Here is a 26,093-nt window from a genome sequence, read left to right on the forward strand (position 1 = left end):
AATCTGGTCCCATCAAGGAGCCCTGACTGACAGATAAAAAAAACAGGAAGGTCAGAGATACTGACACTCTGAAAGCTGACTCTGAAGAGGCAGTACTAAAGACAAGGACTGTTCATGTATAAGTAAAGGGTGACTTGGCGACAGGATACCAGTCTCTGTGGAATTATTTCATCCTACGGAGGAAGAAAAAACAAAGCAGTGTGAACCAAACCAAAACATGAAGCAGGCTCCAATATGTGAGCTGAGCTCCAGAGGTGGAACGAGAGTGACTAACCTTGATATCAAGCCCTCATTTGACCCAAATATGACAAAAGTGGAATCAAAGGTAGAACTGCTGGTTGGAGTCATACTTGGCATGTGAGAAGATGGTTGGTTATTGGTCATCTCAGTCCCAGGCAATGTCTGCTGGGTTTCCTCGGGGTAGATATTGAGATCAACTTGCTCAGAAATATTATTACATATCTCTGGAGCATGTGGGATTTGAACCCAGGTCTCCTGTCTCAGTGGTAGTGATGCTACCACTGTATCACAATAGATTTACCAAAGTGATTACAGCCGGACATGAATGAGTAATCTCCCAACAGTATCACAAACCAAACTGAAGGCAAAGGTCTCATCCGTGCTAGCATCTTAGGCGGAACCATCTTTAGCTGCTTCATTAACTAACTTTTCCCCATGCATCATAAGGTCAGATGTGGAAATAGTTACTGATTGCACAATATTCATCACCATTTCTGACTCCTTAGATACTGAAACAATCCATGTACAAAAACAAAAGACTGGACAACATTCCAGCTTCAGTTGCCAAATGGCAAGTAACGATTGTGCCAGACAAGTGGCGGACAACGACAATCAGATAGTGAGCTGAAAATCAAGCCCCATTATTCCCAAAGTCTTGACAATGTAAAGTTTCAAAATTACCATGAATCCCAATTCACCTGACTGACTGCTACTAAGATAAAAGCAAACCACACTAACAAAACAACTGTAAAAATAATTGTAACACTCTTAACTTTAACAAGAAAGTAACAGGATTTCTAATTTATGAAAATCAAAGTTTACCCATTTTAAAAGTACCAGATACACAAAGAAAAGCAAAAACAGACAAAACACAAATAGAGTGGAGGTTAAAAAGAACAATAAATACAATTCTGCATCATCAATCCAAAAATCTTAAAAGTAGATGCGTTTGTTTCACAATCCTCAATTCTTCAATGATGCTTCAATGTTATCTGCACAGCAATGATCAGTTTGCAGTTCACTGGTTGCTTGTTCAGACTCAGGATCTCTCAATATCTTTGGGTTTTAGAATTGGTTCTTTTTGTGTTTCCAATTTTTTTTCTGCTCTTTTGCCCAAGTTGAAGACAGCAACTTTGCAAAGAAAAGGGAGGGAAAAAGATTGACACAGCCATCTTCAAGAGGCTCCTTGCTTCTTTGCTTCACTCCTCGCACAAGAAAGGTGTAAAACAGCAACCTGACCAATCAGTGACTTGTTCCTACGCGGAGGTCGCCTGAACCCATCACAAATGGTGCCAACTTGTGAGGACTCTGTTCCCAATCGGTAACATTATTTCATATCCACCAGCTTCACTCATTTTTCCAAGCTGCAAAAACTCCTTGCACCCTCTAATCTTAAGGCAGTGACCCTTTTCTTTTCACTTTGAACCTAAAAATAAAAACTTGAGACCTCTTTAATAACAAAGAATCCAACCATTCATCCTTCCTGTTCAGAGGCATTACCATTGCCCAAATTTGCAGTACCACCAAGATTACTGCGATAACCATATAAATACGATGGCTACAAGAGGAATTTAGAAGTTGAGAATTCTGTAACATACCTTCTAGATGTGGACAGGCTAAGTCAGGAGAGGGAAAGAAAACTTTCCATTTGCCTGAATCAGTACTACTCCCACAATGATCCAGAAGTTTGACACCATCCAGGATGCAACAGCCAGCAACCACATGGACTACAGCAGCTTTAGAATTTGGCTCTTCACAATCTTGCTCTGAGCGATTAAGAATGGGAATAAGTGTTGGCTAAGACAGTGACACACATGTCATGTGAAAGAACAAAACAGAAGCAGAAGTCAGAGCAGGATCAAATCTTCTGGCTTGTTAAATCTGCTTCACCATTCACTAAGATCACAGCTGACCTCCTCTCTAAAATCCACACTCACCCATTCCAAATCCCTAGATTCCCTCACCCACTAAAATGTCAATCAATTTAATTCTTGAAAACCCTGAGTACAGCCCTTTCAGATACAAAGATTCATAATCCTCTGAATGCAAGAATTTCTCAACCAAAATGGACACACCCTTATTCCACAGACAATGACTTCAAATGATTGACTCTCCATTATTTGGAAAGTCTCAATTTACAGGGTAGGATCTTTTCTTTCATACATCATCTTTCTGCCATCTTTCACACCCATCTATCTTTCAAAGCACTTGGTCTTTGTCTATTTTATTGATGATGTGGAGATGCTGGTGTTGGACTGGGGTGGACAAAGTTAAAAATCACACAACGTTCCTGATGAAGAGCTTATGCTCGAAACATCGATGCTTCTGCTCCTTGGATGCTGCCTGACCAGCTGTGCTTTTCCAGGAATACGCTCTTCGACTCTGATCTCCAGCATCTGCAGTCTTCACTTTCTTCTAGTTGATTATAATCTTACTGCAAAGCCTCTTCCAAGGATGCCTACCTTGAAGTTGTCTTCCTCCTCCCTCAAAGGATCTCAGTGAGTCTCTCTCTTACTGTACCCCCCAGGTCATCTTCCCTGCCCTGAAACTCTTCAGCCACGTCCTGAAACAGACTTGCTACCACAGCCACATCTCCTTCCTCAGCATCTGCCTATGGAACCGACTGATCCAGCATGGACACCGGACTGCATTCAGACCATCACAATTTGGATCTGAACAGAACAACCAGTACCTACAACAAATCCAAAGCCTCCAGAAATGGTTCTCCTTCCAGATCCTCCGCTCCAGACTCGCAGCCATGCACTGCCACTTACTCTCCCTGTAGTCAGCCCTGTCCCAGCTCAGGGCCACACTCTCCTAGACCTGCAAAGGACCTCTGATGTTCCAACCTCAAAGTCAGGGAACGCTGCACCACCCAGTTCTATCTCCTACCCAAAATCCTAAACCTGACTGCCCCCAGTCGACCCATTGTCTCAGCCTGCTCCTGCCCTGCTGAACTTATCTCTGCATACCTTGACATCATCCTGTTCCCCCTTAGTCCAGGAACTCCCCACCTACGTTTGGGACACCACCCACACCCTCCACCCTCCTCCATGACCTTCATTTCCCAGGTCCCCAACACCTTATCTTCGCCATGGTCATCCAGTCCTTAAGAGCTCATTCCTGATGAAGAGCTTATGCTCAAAACATTGCTTCTCCTGATCTTTGGATGTTGCCTGAACAGCTGTGCTTTTCCAGCACCACTCTCTTCAATACTAGGTTATGGTCCAACAGGCTTGTTTGGAAGTACAAGCTTTCGGAGCATTGCTCCTTCGCCAGGTAACTAGTGGGGTAGGATCATAGGACACAGAATTTATAGTAATAGATCAAAGTGTCATACAACTGATGTGATGTATTAAACAAACCTAGATTGCTGCAGTCTTTCATCACTGAGAATGGGGATGCAGGTTTCGATTGATTAATATGTAAATCCCAGAACTTCTTTCAAGTCATAGCCCCGTGATAACTTAAAGCTTTATTTTTAAAAAAGTGACATCTCAGCTCAGACAATGCATTAAAGCTATGAAGTTAGAGTCTGTCTGTATCCCAGCCTTGAGTCAGACTGGTTCTATTTCCAAAGTAAGAATTTATAAAATGTCACATGGACTGCCGACACATTGTGTGCTTTTTGAACAAAATAGAATGTATCTGCAAATGCAAATTAACCCCATAGGCTTATATGCATGCGTGCTTGAGGGAGTGTGTACATGAGAGGGAAAGTGTGTGTGTATATACACATGCTTGATAGTGTGCGCACAAACATGATGGAGTATAAACTTGATTCTGTGTCGATACGCATGATCTTCTTGGAGACCCTCTCCAGTTTGAGCCAGCAGTTGGTGGTGTCAATGGTGTTCATGATGTGGAGGTGCCAGTGTTAGACTGGGTGGACAAAGTTAAAAATCACACACCACCAGGTTTATGTGAAAGTACAAGCGTTCGGAACGCTGCTCCTTCATCAGGTAACTAGTGGGGCAAGATTGTAGGACAGAATTTAAAGTGAAAAACCAAAGTATCATACAACTGATGCAATGTATTGAACAAACCTCGATTGCTGTTAAGTCTTTCATCAGTTAGAATAGGGTTGCAGGTTTCAATTGATTAATATGTAAATCCCAGAACTTCTTGCTGTATGACCCTGTGCCACTAGTCACCTGACAAAGGAGCAGCAGTCCAAAAGCTTGTACTTTCAAATAAACCTGTTGAACTGTAACCAGCTGCTATGTTACTTTATTGATCATGCTCTGATCCCTGTATCTTGAACATTCCCAGTTGCTCCTGGTTCAAAACATGCTATGTCAGTAGAACCTAACCATTGGAAAATACTTCTTCACACTATCTTCTGTTTCAACTTTAATCTACTTAAACACTTGGAATGGATTATCCCAAAAGATACATTGTGAAGGAGGAAGTCCACTCATTTAACCCAGATACATCAACGCTGACAGACCATCAATCTTGCAAGACATCTATGTCCACGCCCTCCATTTAGCAAAGGGAATATTTTATACTACACCAGTTTCTGATCAGAGGTAGGAGATAATACAAGGATTGATCAAGACAAGAATTGGAGATGCATTCAATGTGCATCAACTCATTTGAATATTTATCTTCAATCAGTTGCAAGCATCAAGTTGTTCATCAAGTGTGTCAGCCATTGCTCAGTTGACAGCACTCCCGTCTCAGTCATGAGGTTCCTGGTTCAAGACACACTTCGGGACTTGAGCATAAAAATCCAAGTTAATACTTCCTGCACAGGACTTCAGAAGTGCTCAGCTGCTGGTGGCTGCCATTTTGGATGAGATGTTAAACCAAGGTTCCAACACCCAGCTTGGTAGGTGTAAAAGATCCCATGGCAATATTTTGAAGAGCAGGGGAACTAACCCCGTCAATATTTTTCTCCAATCAACATCACAACAACAGATGTCGTAGTGATCATTACATTGCTGTTTATGGGAGTTTACTGAATATAAATTAACTCAAACTTTACAACAACGACCGTAATGGAAAATGCACCACCACTGGCTGAGAAATGTTTTGAGATACCTGGTGTTTGCATGAAGTGCTCCAAAAATGCAATTTTTTTTTAAGATTATACATTCCCTCTAGAACGGGTTTATCACTCAACTTAAACCTTATAATTCTGAAAATATTTTCAAATGTAAGCCAAAAATGCGCCAGTTTGTTGCCTGTGGAGTACCGTGGTATTTCTAACTTAATTTCTGGGAAGGTGGGGTTTGGGGGGGAGGGGGGATGGGGGGCAGTGGAGCAGTTGGAGTGGTTAAGGGAATAAAAACAATCGAAATAACCTCAACTTGCTTAACAAGATATGCTAGAGAGCAGATGGGTTTTACCGCTTTACTTCCACAATTATTTGAACTGCCATATCCACTCAAAAGGTAAGAGCAAGCACTGTACTCCATTCCACTCACATGAAGCAGCAGCTGTGGCAGCAAACTCAAGTATTTGTGCAGATAACACTCATCATACTTAAAACTTCATTGCATCAACTATGACAAGGATATAATGGTATTATTCACTCATGGGATGTGGGTAATGCTGACTTGTCCAGCATTTACTGTCTATCCCTAGTTTCCCTCATTGAAGTGGTGGTGAGCTGCCTTCTTGAACCACTGCAGTTCATGTGCTGTAGTAGCCCTACAAAATGCTATTAGAAAAGGAATTCCAGGATTTTGATCCAGCAATACTGAAGGAATTGTGACATATCTCCAAATTCAAATCGTAGTGTTCCCACATATCTTCAGCTGGCTATTTTCCCATATCTATCTACCCCACATTAGATGTTTGATTGATCCGTTGGCTGAAGACTACTGTAGTTCAGAATCCAGCTTTAAATCTGAAAAGCTCTAAAATGACAAACTGAATTTGTACAGCATCTCTACCATTGTAACGTGTCATGGGAGGGTCATCAGATTAAAACTGAGACTGGGATCAAACATGTGGTTCAAGAGGTTGACACTAACCGTGGAGAAAAATGCAGAGTGTGGTTCTGGGAAACAATTCCAGGGCTTGGACTCCAGATAGCTGAAGATCTGGGTGGCAATATTAGGGAGACCTTGTGTTGCAGTGATAACGTCTCTATCTCTGGACCAGAAGTTCAAGCCCGACCAACTGTGTCATTACATACCTGAGCATATTAAGTTAAAAATTATCTGAGGTGTGAACAGGCAAACTCCCAGAACCTTTAGCTCCCCATCCTGCAATTCAACAGACATGATAATTCCATTTTACAGATACCCCATGATAGAAGCATCAAGACTAAGCTGCACACATCAGGTAAGATATGGCCTTCAGAGACAGTGCTGAGGTGATTTACTAGAGAATGTGGGTGTCAATGGTAAAGGCAACATGTGTTGCTCAGCCCTAATTACACTTGAACAGAATGGCTGCTGGGCCGTTTCATGGAGCAGTTCACAGTCAAGCACATTGCTGTAGCTGTGTAGTGACATGCCAGCTAGACCAGGTAAGTTTGGCAGATTTCTTTCCTGAAAGTACAATTAGTGAACTAGATGGGTTTTTTATGAGAACCAAGTGATGGTTGTCATGGTCAGTGTCACTGTGAGTCACTCCAGATATATTCTGAATGAATTAATTCAATTTAAAATCTGTCAGCTGCCATAGTATAACATGAACCCACATACTCAGAGCATCACTCTTGGTCCCTGATTACTCAGGACCATTACCATTAAACCACCACCTGCCCAGTCTTAATCATGGGGACAACTTCCCTTTATTTACTTGATCAAAACCTTTCACCATTTTTGGTACTGCAGGTATGTGGAACTTCAGTGTGCCCTGCAGCATGACAAGAGAAGCTGGGATTGTTTTCCTTAGCGCAGAGTTGAAGAGGAGAATCAATGGAGGTCTTCAAAACAATGAAAGGGTATCAAACAAGTTAAGAAGGAGCAGAAAATTAAACTGGACAGCTGACTTACCCCTCAGTCCAATCAAAAGAAAGGTTGACAGTCGAGCCAACAAGCCAAAAACAAGCCAACCCCAGCCATAAAGCACTCTGGGTGGTTGAATTTTTGGGATAATGGGACTGCCCTCCTCTGGGGATTGGTTGGCAGTTCTCGAGATATATAATAGGTGCTGCCAGTACTGTGGGAAGACCCCATGAATTTCAGAGTGCAAAGTCTTTGCAGGGAAGGGTTTGGGGTTGGAGGGGAGGGAGGATTCTTTGGCACCACTCTGGGGGGTTTTACATTGTCAGCAAATAAGGAAGGAGGAGTAGAATAACTTACTTGGGAAAAAGAACTGCACTCTCACTGGCCCACTGATAACAGTATTTTAGCAGGTACAGGACAATAATAGGGTCAACTGAGTCTTTAACAAGCTCACTTCAAAAGCCCAACTGACCCTGAATTATTAGTCTACATATGGTGAGCAATCAGGCTGATTTCAGCACCTGCTCACCCCCTGTACTAATGGGGAGGGGAGTTTGGGTGTTAGCAAGAGGGTGGCAGACAAACCCCACAAGGCTATATTACATGTTGACAACCCCTCCCCCTCCCATTGCATCGTACCATCGCTCCATTACATTAGGAGCAGGTAAGATTGGATAGCTCAGCTAAAGAGATAGCTGAGATACAACGGGCGCAACCGTCCCCTGTGGTGCTGAAAGCTCCCTGCAGCTATGTACAGGACTGGATAACAGGAGGAAAGTACACATTTGCACATGAAAATCATCCACAAGGCAGTTCCAAAGTTTGCTAGACTACATTAATGTGCTGAAATTAAGCTGTGTGCAGATTGATCCCCAGTCATCACTGCAATTCAGTCTCATTTCCCCAGCGAATGAACATCTGCTGCTGTAACCTTAAATGCATGACAATAAAGTGCTTGCATACAGGCAGTAAAAGGCAGCTTCTGACTGTGTATGTCTCATTCCAGGGCTGGGATTGTCACTCAACAAGTTACTTTACTTTTCATAGAACAAATAAATGGATTTCTCGAGCTTAATCAATTCCAAATCCCCACGAAACTGCTGCAAAAGATAATTCATATCTTAACTTTGGGGAAATATTATTTTGGATGTTGTCTGCTGCTTCCTCCATGTGTTTGCAGTAATAAAGCACAAACTGCTAAATGCATTGCAAAAATCCCATCAATAAACTGTCTACTTCTATTCCTGCCCAAGCAAAACAAGACCGACAGGCTGCTTTCAAAGGCAAAGGTAGAATTCTTTGAAAAAGCACAAATTAGGAATCTAATCACAAAGTCTCCGCACACTTTCTTCATATCTCTTCAATAACCAAAAATCAATGCATCACATTTTGTATCCAGCATCCCCTCCAAGTTCCTCAAATTTGACCAGAATGGCTCACAGTGATACACTATCATAATAAATAGGAATCCAATTAGACCACTTGACCCATCGAGCCTGTTCCAAACTTCACTAAGATGGAGGAACTGATTGTAGCCTTAACTCCACTTTCCTACCTATCCCCTGTAATCCTTGGCTCATCAATCATTCAAGAATCTGTTTAACACAGTCCTGAACATTTTCAACAACCCAGCCTTGTCGGATTCTCTGGGGTAAAGGTCAAGAGAAGAAATGCATCATATCTCAATGTTAAATGGGAGACCATTTATTCTGAAACTGTCCTCCCAAGTTCTAGATTCCCCTCTGAGTGGAAACAAATTTTCAACGTCTTTCTCAATAAGATGGACTCTCATTCCAATATGTATCACCCCAAACAGAATAGACTCCTAATATTTTTAGCTAAAATTGGCAATGTCCTTTTTCCCCCCAAAAAAATTTTCTTTCAAGGAAATGAACAAACTGTCTGTGGAAAAGAGACTGAATCTCTTCAACCTGAGGCTCATTAAGTTGCGTTAAATTCTCCAAAGACTTGAGCCCAAAGTCCAGGTAAACATTCTAGTGCAATGCTGAGGGAGTACTGAACTGTCAGAGATACTATGTTTACAATGAGAGGTCTCACCATCCTCTGGAAGTGGTCAGGCAAGAGCCCACTGCACAAGGTGAAGGGAGGGACAGTTCTCCCTGATGTCCAGGCCAGTATTTACCCCACAACAGGCACCCTTTTATTCTATCTACATTAACAATTCAGGCCTTAGAAACTCAGGCTGTGCTTAAATTGGTCAATTCCTTTTAGTGATGCAAGTTGGAGTGAGCTATTCTTTGGTCTGGTGATGGATAAATCTGAGAAGTCCAGATACCAAGTTCTATTCATGTCAAAAACGTGAGCCATGCATATAGTAATAGGAACATCGATAAATCATAGAATACCGACAGTATGGAAGCAGACCCATCTAATCCACACTGACTGTGAAAGAGCATCCCAATTAGATTCACCCCTCCACACCACCTCGTAACCCTGCATTTTTCATTGCTAAGCCACCTCAACTGCACACCCCTGGATACAATAGGCAATCTAGCATGGCCAATCCACCTAAACTGAGCACTTGGAGGAAACCCACACAGACATAGGGATTATGAGCAAACTCCACACAGACACTCACCAGAGGGTAGAATCAAACCCAGCTCCCTGGCGCTGTAAGGCAGCAGTGCTAACCAATCAGCCACTGCACCGCTGAAGTGTTGACTTCAATCTGTGCAGCGCCTGAGGCTTCATGATGAAAGGTGAACGAAGGAACTTGCACATTGCTCCTTTTACAACACAGGAATGTCTCAAATTGTGAAATAGAGTTAAAATGCAGTCATTGGTATATCTGTGCAGCCCATAAGACCAAAGAGTTGGAAACCAGTGAATCTCAGACACATTATTAAACATCTGCTTTATCAAGTAAACCAACAATAAATTTAATAAAACATAATAAATTTAAGTTTTAGAGGAAAGGTTTCTTTTATTGAAGTTCCTCCTCTCGACATGATTTGACATTAAAAAGGAACAAAATAGATTTACATATTTCTATGTTTGACAAACCAATCCCATCTGCAAAAATAGCTTTGGTGTTAGATTTTCTGTGGGAGAAATGCAGGTTTTTCTGAGACACTCAAGAAAAACTCCAGTGATCTGGGCAGACTCATGAAGAAATGAGGTGAAAAAGAAAATTACACTTCAAAACATTTCTTATTAAAATTATAAATCACTGCCTGGTCTGAAAACATAAGGTCAGCAATGGCACTATGCTAGAGGAACCCTCATTCCAAGTCAGTTCATTCAAATGATATGACAATTCAATTTTCTTTTTGCACATGATCTGTAATTATCATGTTTTAATTCAAATTATTTGATTCAAATGAGTATGCTCAAAAAAAAAGCTATCAAGTGAATTTTCAGGCATGGGCACTATTCGGTCCAGGATGGCGGCTTTAATGTTGCAAGTTGTTTGTGTTGTGTCGCCATTGTCTGCCCAGAACATAGGGGACTGCTTTCTCATTAGAGAGAGAAGCAACTGGTGGTGATTTAACCTGAGGGCTAACAGACCTCAGGTGAGGGAAGAGGTTGAGAAAGAGAGCCCTTCATGGTAACCTCAAACCAGTGATGGGAACTGAACCCACACCATTGGCATCACACTGCTCTGTAAACCAACCCTCCAGCCAACTGAGCCAAACCGATTCCCAATGTTGCAACTACCTTGGAGACAAATGGCCCGAATTCAGTCTCAGTCGCTGGTCCTATTTTTCTTCAGTTGTGGGGCAAGTTACTGACACAGGAGATGGAAGGGCATCATGTTCCCAGTCACACAGCATTGAATGCACTTGCATTTTCCTTCTCAAAAATCACTGGATAACTCAGGTAACTGAACAAGATCTGAACAGAGAACAAGCACTCCATTGAAACATAGATTTGACTGAAGATTTATTCGCTAACCACCTCCTCCCACTTAAAAAATGTTTAATCCCTCATCCTGACGGCATTCGTCAACCAGAGTCAGATGCTGCCAGACCTGTTGAGTATTTCCAGTACTTTGTTTGAAATAAAAACAAATCAGTTGACTTGCACCCAATCACATGCAAGCCCCAAATCCAGACCTCATTGTGGCTGGATTCAACTCTTGCTCCAATTCTGCATTTTCACCCACTCTAAACCACGCTCAATCCAGATTTATTTAGTGAAAACTGTCAGACAGAAAATTTGAATTACATCAGGAAAGCATCTTAACAGCGGGTAGAATGCATCACAGCAGGCTCTGCAACTTATTGAAGCTGGCAAGTATGAACAACAGAAGTCCATTTGGGTCGTTTAAGCCAGTCCCATTATCCAATCAGACAATATAACACAACTCAGGAACAGGCCCTTCAGCCCACCAAGCCTGCACCAATTCCTGATTCTTATTTAGACCAGCTACTTCTTGCCCATGCGTGGTTTCTTATCCTCTGATCTCCTCTTGATGTCTGTCAAGAAACACCTTAAACATTGCTAATATGCCTGTTTCCACCACCTCCACGAGCAGTGCTTTCCAGGCACCCACTACTGAGAAACATTTTCCCCACACTTTTCCGTTAAACATTCCCCTTCACACTTTGAACAATGGCCCTCTAACTATATGCCTCCCATAAAGTTGTATACCTCCATCAATGCCTTAACCAAATAAATTCTAAAAATCCAAGCTTTTAAATATGTTAATTCACCTTGAGCTTTTTGAGAGGAGGCAGATCCAGATCTTTTTGAGTGAAGTAGTGCTGACACAGCCTAAAGGGATAAATTCAAATTTTAACATGATTCCTCACTGTTGCAGACTTCCCACCTGAGAAAAGAGTTTCTATCTATCCACCCCAAATGAATCCTTACTATATCTTAAAATATCTCCATTAGATCACCCCTTCAGTCTCTCAAAATTTTCTGCATTTGGGAAAAATACAAAGCTAATACACACAGCACATCACAGCGATTTAATCCTTTGCAATTCAGTATTATTCTGCTTTGCCCAAGCAGTGCTCTCTCATTCTTGCCAAGTTGTGGCCCACAAGTTAATGTGACACTCCAAAAGAAGTGCAAACTTTTATATAACGTGGTGACAATGTGGCAAAAACACTCTGAGTCCAGGCTCCTTTGGAAACGTGCTCCATTGTAGCCTGGAACTCTGGATAGCAAGATTGGAGGCTTCAATTTTCTTTCTATCGCATGGCTGATGAAAAATCCCTCATGCTGTTATTGCCAGACACTAGAATTAGAAATAGAATTCCTACAGTGTGGAAACAGGCCCTTCAGCCCAACAAGTCCACACTGATCCTCCGAAGAGTAACCCACCCAGACCCATTCCCCTACCTTACTACTCGACATTTTACCCCTGACTAATGCACCTTACCTACATATCCATGAACACGATAGGCAATTCAACATGGCCAATTTACCTAACCTGCACATTTTTGGATTGTGGGAGGAAACCGGAGCACCCAAACGAAACCCACACAGACACAGAGTGTGCAAACTCCATACAGATTGTTGCCCGAGGCTGAAATCAAACCTGGGTCCCTGGCACTGTGAGGCAGCAGTGCTAACCACTGAGCCACTGTGCCGACATGCTAAGCTTTGGAAGGATTTGCAGGTTGACTATCAATCGGTTAGGTCATGCTATGAACATACCGCCCTTGGCCATTAAATGCTGGGGTGGGATTCAAACGCAGGCTTTCGACTCAGAGGCAGGGATGCTACACAGTTCATCACAAGACTCGTCTTACATAATAGTAGATGGTGCTTCCCAATGGACACCAAGTCATTGCCATTAAGGTGGTGACAAAGGGCAGAAATACAAACACTGTTCCAGTGCATCCCCAGCAGTGAATAAATAATTTTAACATTCACATGATCTACAGCCAATTCAAGATGTATCCTCACCCATGGACTATTTATTCTTGCAGAGGTCACTAGGCAGGAAGCAGAGCCAGACATCCTGACTCTACTCTCTCCACATTAGGGAAATAATGCGGTTGAGACCATAACCATAGATCCAACAGAATAGCAGTCAGTTTCTAATGAAGTTCCGCAGGGGTCAGCGTTAGAACCACAACTATTCATGTTGTATTTTAGTGACCTGAAAAAAGGAACAGAGTACATTATTGTTAAGATTGTAGGTGACAGAAGAATAGTGGAGGGACCAGTAGTGTTGATGATGTGTGGAGGCCACAGAAAGACTTACACAGACTAGGAGAATGGACAAAGAAGTGGCAGACAGAATATTATGTGGGAAACTGTGGGGATATGTACTTTGGTAGGAAGAATAGATTAGATTAGATTCCCTACAGTTTGGAAACAGGCCCTTTGGCCCAACCAGTCCACACCGACCCTCCGAAGAGTAACCCACCCAGACCAATTTCTCCTCTGACTAATGCACCTAACACTATGGGCAATTTAGCATAGCCAATTCACCTGGCCTGCACATCTTTGGACATAGAGAAATAGACTAATTTCTAAATTGGGAAAGGCTTTGGAAATCTGAAACACAAAGGGATCTGGGTGCCCTAGCTTGTGATTCTCTTAGGGTTAACATGTAGGTTCAGCTGGCAATTAGGAAGCTAAATGCAATGTTACCATTCATTTTGAGAGGTCTAGATTACGAGAGCAGAAATGCACTGCTGAGACTGTGCAAGGCTATAGTCCAACCCTATTTGGAATATTGAGAGCAGTTTGGGGCCCTGTATCTAAGGAAGGGTGTGCTGACCTTGAAGGCGGTCAAGAAGAGGTTCATAAGAATGATTCCGGGGATGAAGGGCTTATTACAAGAGGAACAGTTGAGGGCTCTGCGTCTGTACTCAATGGAGCTTAGAAGGATAGGGGACCTCATTGAAACTTACAGAATACTGAGAGGCCTGGACAGAATGAAGTGGAGGAGATGCTTCCACGGGCAGGAGAGAATAGGACCCAAGGGCACAGCCTCAGAATGAAGCAATGACCCTTTAGAACTGTGGCTGAAGACATTCTCTTCATCTAAGGGTGGTGAATCTGTGGAATTCATTGTCACAGAGGGCTGTGGAGACAAGTCATTGAATGTCTTTAAATCGGGATAGATGGTTTTTGATCAGTATAGAGATCAAGAGTCATGGGGAGAATGGGGTTGCCAAACATATCAGCCATGATCGAAAGGCAGAGCAGACCCAATGAGCCAAATGGCCTAATTCTTTTCCGATATGTTGTGGTCTACTGTTCTGCAAAGCGTAATTTTTTTTTTAGGTCATTCACAGGTTGTGGGCATCACTAGCTAGGCCAGCATTTATTGTCTATCCCTAATTGCCCAGAGGGCAGTTAAGAAACAATCATATTGCTGTAGGTCTGCAGTCACATGTAGGACCGACCAGGTAAGTATGGCAGTTTCCCTCCCTAAAGGGCATTAGTGAACCAGATGGTTTTTTCCAATCGATTCATGGTCACTAGACTCTTAATTCCAATTTTTAAAATCTTTAATTCAAATTCCACAATCTGCCAAAGCAGGATTAGAACTTGGGTCTCTGGATTAATAGTCCAACAATTAAACCATGAGGCCATCGCCTCCCGTTGAATTCCATTGAAGGTACTGTCTTCAATGACAAAGTCATCACGGAAGAATAAGAAATTGTCTAAGAGCCAAGAGCAATTAAGTTAACATGTAGAGAAGGGCTGTCTTTCCCAATTCCTCAAATGTTTGAGAGGCATGAACAGTTTACTGCATCTTCTGTAATTACACCGGCACCACTCCCCACCTCTTCCTCTGCAACATTGATGACACATTGGCGCCACCTCGTGCTCCCTCAAGGAGATTGAGCAATTCATCAACTTCACAAACACATTCCACTCTGACCTTAAAGCTACCTGGACCATCTCTGACACCTCCCTCCCCTTCCTGGACCTCTCCATCTCCATTAATGGCGACCAACTTGACATGGACATTTTTTACAAACCCACTGACTCCCACAGCTACCTGGATTACACCTCTTCCTACTCTACCTCCTGCAAAAATGCCATCCCGTATTCCCAATTCCTCCACCTCCGCCGTATCTGCTCCCAGGAGGACCAATTCCACCATAGAACACACCAGATGGCCTCCTTCTTTAGAAACCGCAATTTCCCTTCCCACGTGGTTAAAGATGCCCTCCAACATGCCCTCGTAATATGACTAGAAAGTGTTTAGGCACTGGAGAGGATGAGATTTCAGATTTTTACATTCAGACTCAAAGAAAACATGACTTGTAAATAAACCTATCGATATGTAGAGGCAGCAAGGTTACAAATAATAGGTACCTGAGGAATACACTGCAAAAACTACCAGAGACAATCTGCAAGAGATTAAAAATTCCTTACATTAGACAATTAATTAAGATAAGTGCTTTTCAATGAAACAAGTCCACATCCCGCACCTCCGCCCTCAGACCCCACCCCTCCAACAGTAACAAGGACAGAACGCCCCTGGTGCTCACCTTCCACCCTACCAACCTTTGCATAAACCAAATCATCTGATGACATTTCTGTCACCTCCAAACATACTCCACCACCAGGGATATCTTTCCCTCCCCACCCCTTTCCGTCTTCCGCAAAGACCGTTCCCTCCGTGACTACCTGGCCAGGTCCACACCCCCAACAACCCACCCTCCCATCCTGGTACCTTCCCCTACCACCACAGGAACTGCAAAACCTGCGCCCACACCTCCTCCCTCACCTCCATCCAAGGCCCTAAAGGAGCCTTCCACATCCATCAAAGTTTTACCTGCACATCCACCAATATCATTTATTGTATCCGTTGCTCCCAATACGGTCTCCTCTACACTGGGGAGACTGGACGCCTCCTAGCAGAGCGCTTTAGGGAACATCTCTGGGACACCCGCAACAATCAACAACACCACCCTGTGGCCCAACATTTCAACTTCCCCTCCCACTCTGCCGAGGACATGGAGGTCCTGGGTCTCCTTCACCGCCACTCCCTCACCATCCGACGCCTGGAGGAAGAACGCCTCATCTTCCACCTCAGAACACTTCAACCCCAGGGCATCAATATGGACTTCACCAGTTTCCTCATTTCCCCTTCTCCCACCTCACCCCAGTTCCAAACTTCCAGCTCAGCACTGTCCCCATGACCTGTCCTACCTGCCTATCTTCTTTTCCACCTATCCACTCCACCCTTCTCTCTGACCTATCACCTTCATCCCACCCTCATCCACCCATTGTACTCTTTGATATCTTCCCCTATCCTCCTCCCTGACCTATCACCTTCATCCCCACACCCATTCACCTACTGTACTCCATGCTACTTTCTCCCCATCCCCACTCTCCTCTCATTTATCTCTCCACCCTTCAGGCACTCAGCCTGTATTCCTGATGAAGGGCTTTTGCCCGAAACGTCGATTTTCCTGCTCCTCAGGTGCTGCCTGAACTGCTGTGCTTTTCCAGCACCACTAATCCATGCATACAAATGAGCCATTTTATATGACCTACTTGTGGAGACTAAAGATTCAATGGTGGGAAAAGGTTGCCAACACAGAAATTCTCTCCTAAATGACATTCCTGAGATTAACTTTGCTGAAGAGAGCTCAGATAATAAGATGGGCAGGACATGTCACCAAAACGTCTGGTGTATGCTTGTCAAAAAAGCTCCTCCTGTCAATTAGCTCATCATACAAATGTTACATAAACGGTCAGGATATCCTCAAGGTCCCACTGAAGGATTTAGCATTACCCCCGAGACAGGTGGGTAACACACAAGGGAATGTTCTTTTATGACACAGTACTTTCGGCAGAGGCACCTCCTCACACGGGTCACCAGGAAACGTAAGCTTTGCAAGTCCAGGATTGCAAGCATCTCTTCTGCACCTATGACATGTGCTTCCAACATGCCACAGATCCTAATATAAAAGTACTGTGAATGCTGGAAATTTGAAACACAAGACAGAAAATGCTGGAGAAACTCAGCATCTTTAACATCATCTTTGGAAAGAGCAAAAGTTAACATTTCAAATCCAAGATGACTCTCATTTGGATCAGATCACTCTAATCAGTGCATCTCCAGGCTCTGTCAAAGAGTCATATCAGACTTGGAACATGTTTGGGCTTGTACTTGTTGGAATATCGAAAATTGAAAGGCAACCATTGAAACAGACAAGATTCTGAGAAGACTTGAGATAGGTGCAGAAAGGTTATTCTCTTGTGGGAGAGTCTTGGGCCAGAGGCATAATCTCAGAATAAGGTGTTGCAAAGTTAAGATAGATGAGATGAGGAGAAATTTCTTCTCTCAGAGGGGTGTCAATCATTGGATTCTTTACCATAAAAGGTCTGTTGAGACTGCATCAGTTCAGTATATTCAAGGCTGAGACAGGCAGAATTATATGGGACAGTAAGGGAATCAGTGGTCATTGGTAAAAGCCAGGAAAGTGAACTTGAGGTTATCATAGGAGTCATGACCTCAGATTTGATGGGCTGAATCACCTACTTCTGCTCCTGTGTCTTATAGTCATAGAAACTGTTTTAATAAAAGAACAGAGTCTCATATAATGAAAACTCTGCACCTTTAAGTCAATCCTTTGTGAAACACCTCGTAATATGACTAGAAAGTGTTTAGGCACTGGAGAGGATGAGATTTCAGATTTTTACATTCAGACTCAAAGAAAACATGACTTGTAAATAAACCTGTCGATATGTAGAGGCAGCAAGGTTACAAATAATAGGTACCTGAGGAATACACTGCAAAAACTACCAGAGACAATCTGCAAGAGATTAAAAATTCCTTACATTAGACAATTAATTAAGATAAGTGCTTTTCAATGAAACAAGTCATAGACATTCTCAGTATGATGATTATGTCAAGGTGAGGCTATATTTCTGTCCACAATACAGAACCTGCTGACAGAGGGAGCAAATTAAAGCAGAGCTCACCAGCTGTGCCAATTTCTTTATGCCAGAAATTCTTTGCATCTTCTACATTGATGGTCCTCCAAGCAGATCCTTTGACATGTCTGCCAGAGATTTAATTTGTCTTTCTCTCTGATTTGCAAACTGGATATTAGCAAAGTCTGTCCAAATATCAAACTGTAACCCAATTAGTTTCAGTAAAGACAATGGCACCAAGACCAGACAGGCAATATCCTCATCAAGGAGAAAGGGCCCTCGCTTGGCTGCAGCAGAGCTGAACACACATTTAAAATGATATCTTATCTGAACTATCCAGAGGTATCTAGAATAAAAACCATATTATTTGTTAAATGTCAACAGAAGACTCAAAGTCACCAAGATATCTTGGAGAGAAAACCCTCACATGCAACAGACAGGTGTGTTCCCTCCCAGGCAGCGAACACTTCAGCGGTCCGGGATATTCAGCCTCAGACCTTTGGGTGACCATCCTCTAAGGCGGACTTCGGAACAGGTAGCAATGAAAAGTGGCCTGGTAGAAGCTGATAGCCAAGTTAGGCACCCATGGGGATGGCCTCAACCAGAACTTTGGGTTCATGTCATGCTACAGGTAACCCCATTGCACCACACACAGACACACACACTCAGACTTATACCCATTTATATTCACACTCACACACATGCACCCACTCTCTCACAGGCACTCACAACACCTGCCCCCCTCCCCACACACACACACACGCACACATAGATTTGTGGAGTGAATTTGTACTTGCAGAGTTGCATTTTGCTTCACTCAAGAGCTACATGAATCCATGTAAGATTCTGTAAATTCGTTTTTTGGATTGGAATTGGTCTGAACGTTGTGGCACAGACAGTTTCACACGGGGGAGCTCACATCTTCAATACACTGTCTGAGCTGATGGACGCCGGTTGTTGAAGTTCACTTGAGAATGTAACTTTAAAGAGAAGGTTTTGAGATTTACATATGGGTGAGCTGGGGCTGGTATGGTCGTTCTGGCAGATGGGAAACGTGGCAGGCAGTCTGCGTCTTTTTCAATGTATAGTTTTGGTTGCATCACACTGTAAACTTTTGCTATAGATTCTGTACCTTACAATCTTATACTCCACAACCACCTGGTGAAGGAGCTATGCTCTGAAAGCTAGTGCTTCCAATTAAATCTGTTGGACTATAATATGGTGTTGTGTGACTTTTAACCTCATATGCACATTTATCTACAATATTTTTTGAGTGGCATTTGTGATAAAGGTTTATAATATACTCATATTATTTAGGAACTTGAGTTCTTACATAGAGGTAAATTTTTTTTGACTTTCATTTGTGTGAATTTAATTTGCTTTGTCAAAGTCTAAAGATTTCACACCTTCATCTCCTCTAGCCCCAACCCCACAACAATGGATCAAACTGTATTTCTAAGAAGTCATGTGACTGACACTAAGTCGTGAGATAATTGCTGAATGCCAGAAGCAGATTGCAATTCAACAGAAAAAGATCTATACCAGCAGAGGGGAAGTTTAAATTTTGGCAGTCTCCAGGCTGGTAAGAAGTCTGCTTTAGCAGACCCCAGCCTTTTTCCTGAGAAGTCAGTGAGGAAAGTCAGATACGAACCTCTGCATCAGGAAGAGACAAGGAGAATCATATCTAGTGAACATCAGCAATTTGCCAAACAAAAACACTTCAAAATTGTCAGTTAAGTAAGAAATTGTAAAGTGAAGGTAGCAGTGAAAGTTCACTGGGCTTGAGTGTCTGTAAAAGATTTGGTGGAGAAACAGCTTGATCTTGTTTTTTGCTGTTTAAGATTCTCCCACATTATTTTTGTAGCTTTGTTTTCTTTTCATCTGTGGGATAATTTTATTTCCTTCCATTGTTTTCATAAACAGCACATATTCAGTGACTGACCAAAGAACCTAAAGTGTAAAAATTAAATTTATGGTCTCAAGCCAGATTTCAGTCAAGCTCTGACTCATCCAAAATAACCAGCAGCTGTGATCATAACACATTAAGTCAAGAGGAAAAACATCTCAAGAAGGACAATCTCAAGGGATGAGTAAGCACAGGCAGGAATACATGAAAATGATTTGACAGCTAATACAAAGATGTGGTTGCTGGGTGCCAGAATTAGGAACGCTATATACAAAGGCAGTCAAAGTTCTAGAAGCATAATCAAAAAGGAAAAGGAGGTAGGGCAATAGAAAGTAAAGTGGACTCAGTTTGGGTGGAAATAAAGAAAAGTAAAGAAAATAGATCAAGGGTAGATTAACCAATAAGCTCTCAAAGAGTTACAACACTGGAGGACAACATATAAATGCAGAAATAATGGAGGCATGTCAAAAAGGCATGACAAAAGTCATGTGTAATTTTCATCTGCACATTGACTGGACAAATCAGATGGCAAAAGGTAAAGTTGAGGACTGGTTGCATTATTTATGAACTGGGAACAGAAAACTCAATGGTCAGAATTCCCACTAACTACTGTCCCATGATTTTCCTACTACCAAATACAATCAGCAAGAGGATCATTTGGGATTCATTCTGAAAATGGAAAGAAAGTGAGGACTGCAGATGCTGGAGATCAGAGTCAAGTGCGGGTTGCTGGAAAAGCACAGCAGGTTAGGCAGCATCCGAGGAGCAGGAGAATCAACGTTTCGGGCATAAGCCCTTGGTCATGATGAAGGGATTATGCCCGAAAAGGCAATTCTCTTGCTCCTCAGATGTTGCCTGACCTGCTATGCTTTTCTAGTACCACACTCTCAATTCATTCTGAAATGGCAACATTCCCCCGAAACTCAAAGGCAGGCTCATAATCATAGGGAGAGCAACCGCCTCAGCAGGTATAAGACACTGAGCTAAGGTCAGTGAAAATAGTTGGAAGGGACATTGTGGTGAGGACATAGGCTGTGAATGGGCACAAATGCGGCAGATGAGTTTACTGTAGCAAAGTGAAAGGTCATACAGAAAGCACAAGATGGAGTGTGTGCCAAAAAGACAGACAGAGACACAGAGACAGAGAATTCACTGCCATGTGGAGGCCAGGTCATTGAGTATATTTAAGACAGGTTCTTGATTGTAAGGGGGATCAAGGTTAAGGGGAGAAAGTGGGAGAATGGGGTTGAGAAATTTATCACCCATGATTGAGCAGACTCGATGGGCTGAGTGGCCTAATTTCTGCTCCTATGTCTTATGGTCTTCGAGAAAGCAAGTTTGTAGAGTGCATCAGGGATTGATCCTTGGAGCAGTAGTTTGTGCAACCTTGACAGGAACAGGCTATTTTAGATCTACTCATGTGTAATTAGATGGAATTAGTAAGAGAATTTATGTTTTCAAATTCAGTGTGAGGGAGAACAACTCAGATCTCAAACCAGTGTCCTCAACTTTAACAAGGGCAGTAATGAGATTTGAAGTATGAAAAGATAAGAAGAAAAAGAGAGAGATATTTAAAGTAAGCTGGAAAAATAAATGGGGCGTGGGGGGGGCGGTCAGTCACTGAGCTAAGCTCAATGAAAATAGTTGGAAGGGACATGTGGTGAGGACATAAGCAAAATGTAGGAGGATATTGATAGACTAAATGAGTGGGCACAAACTTGGCAGATGAGTTTATTGTACCAAAGTGAAAGGTCATACAAAGAGCACACGAGAGACAGCACGCGCCAGAAAGACAGACAAAGAAAGAAGTCAGAGAGACAAAATAATGGATAATGGCGAGCCAACACAAAAGTTGCTCATGGGTAAAAATGGGACGGCAGTGATGAAAGGCCCCAGACACACCTTCCAGCGATTTACCTCCAACCCATTCAATGTATTCACTGTACATAATGTGGTTCCCCTCTGCATTGGGGAAACGAAGCACAGACTGGGCAAGTGGTTTGCACAACAGTAATGTTCAGTCTACAACAATAACCTCACACTTTCTGGCGTGTTTACATTCATTTTCGTTTGCTCTCTCTCACGTTCACTGTTGTGCTTACTCTCCCCTTCCAATTCTGACGTTCCGATGGTCATACTTTGAATCGATGTTCCTTTGTTTTTGTCTGATGAGTCATACAGAGTAACTAATTCAATTGGAAAATTTTGCCGATTTATCAATTCAAAAGGTTGCATTCAGAGCACTGCTGCAGCAAGGATTTTGATTTTCTTTCAGAGTAAAGTTTTCCTTGCCTCAAAAGACCAAGCAGTAACTGCAAAGAACAACTGCACACAATTCTGTCTCCTTCTCCCTCCCTCTCCATCTCTGTCTTTCCGTAAATTGTTCCAGTTCCAACCTGCTCAGTTGACAGAGAACCAGTTTTACTTGGAAACAACTCCATGGCTTCTGATCATCCAGACATTTGAGAAGCTCATACCCGAAAGACAGAGTTCACAACAGATCTTGAATTCCTTACTGTGCCATCCTAATAAATCCCTGCTTCATAAAATCAATTCTCTTCGCAGTCTAGAGCTTTCCTAAAAAGCCAGCTCTTACAGTACACAGAATATGCCAGACACAAGACAGAGAGTCAGTGTCAATGCTATGGAGCAAGGAAACCTCACAGGAACAAACAGTGCTACCTTTAAAGACTCTATACTGAATACAGCATCACAACAAAGATGGTAAGCATTATGCCTTCATACATCCAGGAAGATTTGTATCCTTTACTGAAAGAAGCAACTTAAGAAAATGACCAGAACGGGTAACATATCGCTAATGACATACATGATTTTTCTCCTCAACCTTATCAGATCCATCAGAGTTTGTGTTGACCTGACACAGCTCAATAAGGTGGTGGTAAGAGAAATACAACTTATGTCTGTAGTCAATGACAGTTTAGCCAAACTGATAGTAGAGTCTTCAGAAAACTCAATTTTAATAGTAGGTTCTGACTGAAGTCACTGGACAAGCAAATGAGAGTGTTTATCACATTTTGCATTCCATTTGGGAGATCTTTGCTTCAAAAAGATCAGTATCATCTTGGTTTCAGATTTTTCAACACAGAATTTGTCCAATACTCTGAAAGGTTTAGAAGAGGACTTATGCCAGATGGATGAAATATTGATACATGGCAAGACAGTCAATTAAAATGAGCAGAGGGTCCCTGCAGCTTTCCAAATATTGACAAGTTCCAGCTTACACTCAACAACAAATCTGAACTTTCCAAGGAATCGGTTCACTTCATGAGACACAGTCAACAAGGACAGAAATATACTGTTAAGGATGAGCCCACTTCAAAATCAGTCATGATCTGCAAAGGTGTTTTGGCATGGGAAATCAGTTGCTGAAATTTTTGACTCATTTGACAACTATAACTGAACCCTTGTTGAACTCCACAGGAAAACATGAGTATGGTACATCAGGAGGATATTTTCCAAAAGGTCAAGGTCAGGTTGACATCCACAATCGTACAATTTGCTAAAACTATTGTTTAATGCCTTCAAGGCATCGTCAGACATGGAGATACTTCATACAACCATAGAAGAGAAAGCTCTCTTGGCTTGCAAGAAACACTCAGGCTATACTCTTGACCTAAAAGTGCTGAGAGACACAGCATAAACCTTTGGCCGCATTATATGAGAAATCGCTGGCCGGGACACCTCAGCAGATTCAGAGAGTGCAACTCCAACTTGTGAGGTTTATTTATGAGGTGAGGAAAATATGGGCACACTCCCAAAGCAGCAATCAACACAACCTTCCAACACAATGAAGAATTTGTTTGGGAGATTAAGAGGTAAATTCAGGTCAGTGTGACAGTGACTGCATATTCAGAATAGGAGGTGGACTTAGAACATGTCACAATTCATCAAAATTGTGTTGAACATTAGCCAGTCCAAAAGCCAGGAGGTGGCCATGAAGGCCTATGTCAAACATCAACTGTACTTCACAAGTCAGAGACAAGTCACTGATGGTGGATGAAAGGTTGGTTGTTCGTGCCCCACTATGGAAAGGTATCCTAAATAAGATACAGCAGGGACATTTGGGAACCACCAGGTATAGAGCCAGAGCTCAGTCATCAGTGTGTTAACCAGGATATTTGAAAGAGATCAAGGATCTCATAACTGACTATGAAACCTGAGCTGCCAGTATCGCTGACACCCACAACTCTCCCCAACAGATCATAGGAATGGATCTACCCAGGCCAAGAATTCCAGAAGAAGGGCTGATGCCCGAAACGTCGATTCTCCTGTTCCTTGGATGCTGCCTGACCAGCTGCACTTTTCCAGCAACACATTTTCAGCAAGAATTCCAATATTCAACATTTATTGAGAGCAACCTTCTGCCTCAAAACACAATCAGAACCTGGCAATAAAAATAGCATCACTGTAACAATTCTATATTTCAGAGTGGTGGAGAGTAGGGGAGTTGGTGGCACTGCTTTAAAAGAGAGATTAGCAGATTCAAGAATATGCAAAGATTTTAAGCAAAGGGCCAATCAGAAACTGGGAAGCTTATATTTGGCGCAATCTGTACAAAATAAACCTACTGACAAACAAAAGTGAAAAAAAAACCCTTTCTGTTTAAACCATCCAGGGATTTACTGGAAAAAGACTCAAGGTTACAGGACTTTCACAGTACAGAATTAAAACACAGATTAAAACACATTAAATATCTGAAGGGAACACAGAATTCAAAAGACTTAGATGTCCCTTTATCTTGATCTCCCAACAGCCTGGTAAAAATCTAGAAACTCCTCCAACAGTAAATCTGCAAACATTCACAACTTAATTCCAATGATCTCAGGCCACAGAGAGAAAAAAAAGCAAACCACAATACAATATTCTGCTGGCTAATTAGCTGAAGTTCAAGCTTGAGCTTCATTAAATGAACTTGAAGTGCCATCTAGAGGCAACAGAAATACTTACACAAAAATTGCAGATCCTGAATATTGTGTGAGACATCTTTTAGGTCGAGATTAGTGATGTTCATTGTCACGATAGCACACATATGTTCCAGTCTCTGAAATACTAACAAAACCAAACTTAAACACCAGAACACCAGTCAGAATTTTCTTGAAGTTGTTTTGCTTAACTGGACATATTTTCAGCTCTGCCTTCAACTACAAAACCCAATTAACTCCATTGGCAAGATACAGCCTAACTTATATCTCACAAAAAAAAAGTTTTTTTCCTCCAGTGTGATACCAGCTAATGTCTGCATTCTCTTGCAACGCAGAAATACCATGGTCTGGCATAGTCGGTTTAGAAAACTACCGTAACGTGGAAGACATGTTCAAATTTAGGTGGGTCTCATTGTGAAGATAATTTTTTTCCACCGCAGGAGATTCAGAAGAAATATATCCTCCAACAGATGCTCCTAAGGATTCTGCCATTTATTGTATAATTTGCACCGGAAATTAATCTTCTAAAATGCATCACCTCACATCTGTCCAGATTAAACTCCTTCTGCCATTTCTCTGTCCAAATCCGCAATCTCTATCCTGCTGTATCCTTTGACAATCCTCATCATGATCTGCAACTCTGCTAATTTTGGGGTTACCTGCGAACTTACTACTCAGACCACCTATATTTTCTTCCAGATTTGTTCTATTTGTTTTGTGGGATGTGGGCATCGCTGGCTGTGCCCATCCCTAGTTGCCCTTAAGGTGGTGGTGAGCTACTTTCTTGAACTGCTGTCGTCCACCTGCTGTGGGTTGACCCACAATGCCATTAGGGAGGCAATTCCAGGATTTTGACCCAGCGACAGTGAAGGAACAGTGATATATTTCCCAAGTCAGGCTGATGAATAGCTTGCAGGGGAACAGATATATGTGGTGTTGCCATATATCTGCTGGTCTTGCCCTTCTCGATGAAAGTGGTCATGGGTTTGTAAGGTGTTGTCTGAGGATTTTTGGTGAATTTATGCAGTGCACTTGCAGATGTACGTACTGCTGCTGAGTGTCAGTGGAGGGAGTGGATGTTTGTGGACGTATTGCCAAATCAAGTGGACTGTTTTGTCTGAGATGGTGGCACGCTTCAAGTGTTCTTCAGATTGCACTCATCCAGGCAAGTATTCTATCACACTCCTAACTTGTGCCTTGTAGATGGTGATGTTACTGATGAAAGGCTTATGCCTGAAATGTTGATTCTCCTGCTCCTTGGAT

The 26,093-nt window shown here is 42.4% G+C and overlaps 1 protein-coding gene across 6 annotated transcripts in view; it reads right to left on the reverse strand.

The window, feature by feature from the left end:
• The window catches only part of smyd3 (SET and MYND domain containing 3), a 785,608-nt gene that overhangs the window by 687,231 nt on the left and 72,284 nt on the right, over window positions 1–26,093 (reverse strand). Inside the window, exon 1 of one of the 6 annotated variants that reach the window (XM_072580434.1) lies at window positions 9,748–9,766. The exons of 3 other annotated variants lie outside the window; for them this stretch is intronic. The gene's annotated coding sequence lies outside the window, so the exon portion shown is untranslated. Of the gene's footprint in view, window positions 1–1,838; window positions 1,857–9,747; window positions 9,767–26,093 lie in introns of those variants that run through there. 2 more of the 6 variants (XM_072580429.1, XM_072580430.1) reach the window with 2 other exon arrangements.

Source organism: Chiloscyllium punctatum, chromosome 11, assembly GCF_047496795.1.
Source record: "Chiloscyllium punctatum isolate Juve2018m chromosome 11, sChiPun1.3, whole genome shotgun sequence".
Classification (NCBI taxonomy): Eukaryota; Metazoa; Chordata; class Chondrichthyes; order Orectolobiformes; family Hemiscylliidae; genus Chiloscyllium; species Chiloscyllium punctatum.